A 4,563-nucleotide genomic window follows, 5' to 3' on the forward strand; every position below is an offset into this window, starting at 1 on the left:
GCTGACAAGAATTTAAGTGCTTGCCTTTCTTGACAAAGGCTAACTCAGTGTGTTGACATAATTGTGCAAAAATACCTTACTGAAGTGCCAAATACAACAACAAGGTATAAGACCCGATTGATGTTGCATTGACAAATACAATTCAATCTTTCTTAAGATTTGGCAGGTAATAAAAATTATTCCTCAGAGATTTTAGAAATTCACACCATGTGAGACAAATCTTGCCTTCATTTCACTTGACATTTTCATGTTTTATGCTTAGCTGTCTTTTGGACATCATCTACTGTGGTATCAACTTTCCATTATTTACTCAACTCTTATTGATATTTTTATTCCTCTTTTTACTCTATTTTACTTATAGCCTGAGGTCTGTAGGACTGGAAGGAAACCTCATATTCAGAATTTGCAAAAGAGAAAGGTCATTTAAATAAAACTTTCAATAGCCCAACTTCCTGACTTGCGGGTTGGAAGTTATTCTGCCAACTTTCTCCAAGTACAAGAAGTGACCTCAGATGGTAGAGACCATTGCCATCACATTAAATAGATGACTCACGCTTTGTGTATTTCCAGGATGGAGAGTTATTTCCTCCTGCGTTGCTTCCCATGTAGGCAGAGCAGAGAGGTCATCTTCTCACTACTCCCTGACTTCAAAGGAAATTCTAAATTTCAAAGTAAATATTATGCATACACATACATATAAAAATTTATTTAGATTTCTGTATCTAGATTTCCATATAAATCTTATCTACATTACTACATATGGAAATTTAAATAAGAAATAGATATAGAAACTTACCCAGAGACATCTATCTATATCTTGAAATTTTGAAAAAAATTGGCAGTTATTCAATTCACAGTGTAGAAGAACAAATACCGAACTGTAAGTTAGAAAATCTGGTCACTTACTAGTCAAAGGTCCTTGAATAACACATGAAACATCACTAAACCCAGAGTAGTTTACTCATTGATATAATAATGATAATAACTCCTGTCCTATGTACTAGGTTATTGCAATCATAAAATAAAGTAATTATATGTAAAAGTGATTTAAAACCCTTGAAGCCCTTGGCAACAGTAAAGTATTTTTTTTTTTTATTATACTTTAAGTTCTGGGATACATGTGCAGAACGTGCAGGTTTGTTACATAGCTATACATATGCCATGGTGGTTTGCTGCACCCATCAACCCATCATCTACATTAGGTATTTCTCCCAGTGTTATCCCTCCCCTAGCCCCCTACCCCGTGACAGGCCCTGGTGTGTGATGTTCCCCTCCCTGTGGCCATGTGTTCTCATTGTTCAACTCCCACCTATGAGTGACAACATGTGGTGTTTGGTTTTCTGTTCTTGTGTTAGTTTGCTGAGAATGATGGTTTCCAGCTTCATTTATGTCCCTGCAAAGGACATGAACTCATGCTTTTTTATGGCTGCATAGTATTCCATGGTGTATATATGCCACATATTCTTTACCAGTCTGTCTTTGATGGACATTTGGGTTGGTTCCAAGTCTTTGCTATTGTGAACAGTGCTGCAATAAACATACGTGTGCATGTGTCTTTATAGTAGAATGATTTATAATCCTTTGGGTATATACCCAATAATGGGATTGCTGGGTCAAATGGTATTTCTGGTTCTAGATCCTTGAGGAATCGCCACACTGTCTTCCACAATGGTTGATCTAATTTACACTCCCACCAACAGTGCAAAAGCATTTCTATTTCTCCAGATCCTCTCCAGCATCTGTTATTTCCTGACTTTTTGATGATTGCCATTCTAACTGGCTATGGTTTTGATTTGCATTTCTCTAATGACCAGTGATGATGAGCATTTTTTCATGTGTCTGTTGGCTGCATAAATGTCTTCTTTTGAGAAGTATCTGTTCATATCCTTCACCCACTTTTGAATGGGGTTGTTTTTTTCTTGTAAATTTGTTTAAGTTCTTTGTAGATTCTGGATATTAGCCCTTTGTCAGATGGATAGATTGCAAACATTTTCTCCCATTCTATAGGTTGCCTGTTCATTCTGATGATTGTTTCTTTTGCTGTGCAGAAGCTGTTTAGTTTCATTAGATGCCATTTGTCAATTTTGGCTTTTGTTCTCATTGCTTTTGGTGTTTTGGTCATGAAGTCTTTGCCCATGCCTATGGCCTGAATGCTATTGCCTAGGTTTTCTTCTAGGGTTTTTATGGTTTTAGGTCTCACATTTAAGTCTTTGATCTATCTTGAGTTAATTTTTGTGTAAGTTGTAAGGAAGGGGTCCGGTTTCAGTTTTCTTGCATATGGCTACCCCATTTTCCCAACACCATTTATTAAACAAGGAATCATTTCCCCATTGCTTGTTTTTGTCAGGTTTGTCAAAGATCAGATGGTTCTAGATGTGTGGCATTACTTCTGAGGCCTCTGTTCTGTTTCATTAGTCTATATATCTGTTTTGGTACCAGTATCATGCTGTTTTGGTTACTGTAGCCATGTAGTATAGTTTGAAGTCAGGTAGCATGATGCCTCCAGCTTTGTTCTTTTTGCTTAAGATTGTCTTGGGTATACAGACTCTTTTTTGGTTCCATATGAAACCTAAAGTAGTTTTTTCTAATTCTGTGAAGAAAGTCAATGGTAGCTTGATGAGGATAGCATTGAATCTATAAATTACTTTGGTCTGGATGGCCATTTTCATGATATTGATTCTTCCTATCCATGAGCATGGAATGTTTTTCCATTTGTTTGTTTCCTGTTTTATTTCCTTGAGCAGTGGTTTGTAGTTCTCCCTGAAGAGGTCCTTCACATCCCTTGTAATTTGTATTCCTAGGTGTTTTATTCTCTTTGTAGTAATTGTGAATGGGAATTCACTCATGATTTGGCTCTCTGTTTGTCTATTATTTGTGTATAGGAATGGTAGTGATTTTTACACATTGATTTTGTATCTTGAGAATGTGCTGAAGTTGCTTATTAGCTTAAGGAAGTTTTGAGCTGAGATGATGGGGTTTTGTAAATATACAATCATGTCATCTATAAACAGACACAATTTGACTTCCTCTCTTCCTGAGAGAGGCATCCTTGTGAGAGATGGCATCCTTGTCTGGTGCCAGTTTTCAAAGGGAATACTTCCAGCTTTTGCCTATTCAGTATGATATTGGCTATGGGTTTGTCATAAATAGCTCTTATTATTTTGAGATACATTCCACCAATACCTAATTTATTGAGAGTTTTTGGCATGAAAGGGTGTTGAATTTTATCGAAGGCCTTTTCTTCATCTATTGAGATAATCATGTGGTTTTTGTCATTGGTTTGTTTATGTGATGGATTGTGTTTATTCATTTGCATATGTTGAACCTGCCTTGCATCCCAGGGATGAAGCTGACTTGATCGTGGTGGATAAGCTTTTTGATGTGCTGCTGGATTCAGTTTGCCAGTATTTTATTGAGGATTTTTGCATTGACGTTCATGAGGGATATTATCCTGAAATTTTCTTTTTTATTGTGTCTCTGCCAGGTTTTGGTATCAAGATGATGCTGGCCTCATAAAATGAGTTAGGGAGGAGTCCCTCTTTTTCTAATGTTTGGAATAGTTTCAGAAGGAATTGTACCAACTCCTCTTTGTACCTCTGGTGGAAATCAGCTGTGAATCCATCTGCTCCTGTGATTTTTTTGGTTGGTAGGCTATGAATTACTGCCTCAATTTCAGAACTTGTTATTGGTCTGTTCAGGGATTCAACTTCTTCCTGGTTTAGACTTGGGAGGGTGTACGTGTCCAGGAATTTATCCATTTCTTTTAGATTTTCTAGTTTATTTGCATAGAGGTGTTTATAGTATTTTCTGATGGTGGTTTGTATTTCTGTGGGATCAGTGGTGCTATCCCCTTTATCATTTTTATTGTGTCTATTTGATTCTGCTCTCTTTTTTTCTTTATTAGTCTGGCTGGTGGTCTATCTATTTTGTTAATGTTTTCAAAAAACCAGCTCCTGGATTTACTGATTTTTTGAAGGGTTTTTTGTGTCTCTATCTCTTTCACTTCTGTTCTGATTGTAGTTATTTCTTGTCTTCTGGTAGCTTTAGAATTTGTTTACTCTCGCTTCTTTAGTTCTTTTCATTGTGATATTAAGGTGTCGATTATAGATCTTTCCTGCTTTCTCCTGTGGGCATTTAGTGCTATAAATTTCCCTCTAAACACTGCTTTAGCTGTATCCCACAGATTCTGGTACATTGTGTATTTCTTCTCATTGGTTTCAAAGAACTTACTTATTTCTGCCTTAATTTCATTGTTTATCCAGTGGTCATTCAGAAGCAGGCTGTTCAGTTTCCATGTAGTTGTGCAGTTTTGAGTGAGTTTCTTAATCCTGAGTTCTAATTTGATTGCACTGTGGTCTAAGAGACTGTTTGTTATGATTTCCATTCTTTTGCATTTATTGAGGAGTGTTTTACTTCCAATTATGTGGTCAATTTTAGAATAAGTGTGATGTGGTGTTGAGAAGAATATATACCCTGTTGATTTGGGGTGAAATGTTCTGTAGATGTCTATTAAGTCTGCTTTGTCCAGAGCTGAGTTCAAGTCCTGAATATCCTTGTTAATTT

The sequence above is a fragment of the Nomascus leucogenys genome, chromosome 7b (assembly GCF_006542625.1).
Source record: "Nomascus leucogenys isolate Asia chromosome 7b, Asia_NLE_v1, whole genome shotgun sequence".
Classification (NCBI taxonomy): domain Eukaryota; kingdom Metazoa; phylum Chordata; class Mammalia; order Primates; family Hylobatidae; genus Nomascus; species Nomascus leucogenys.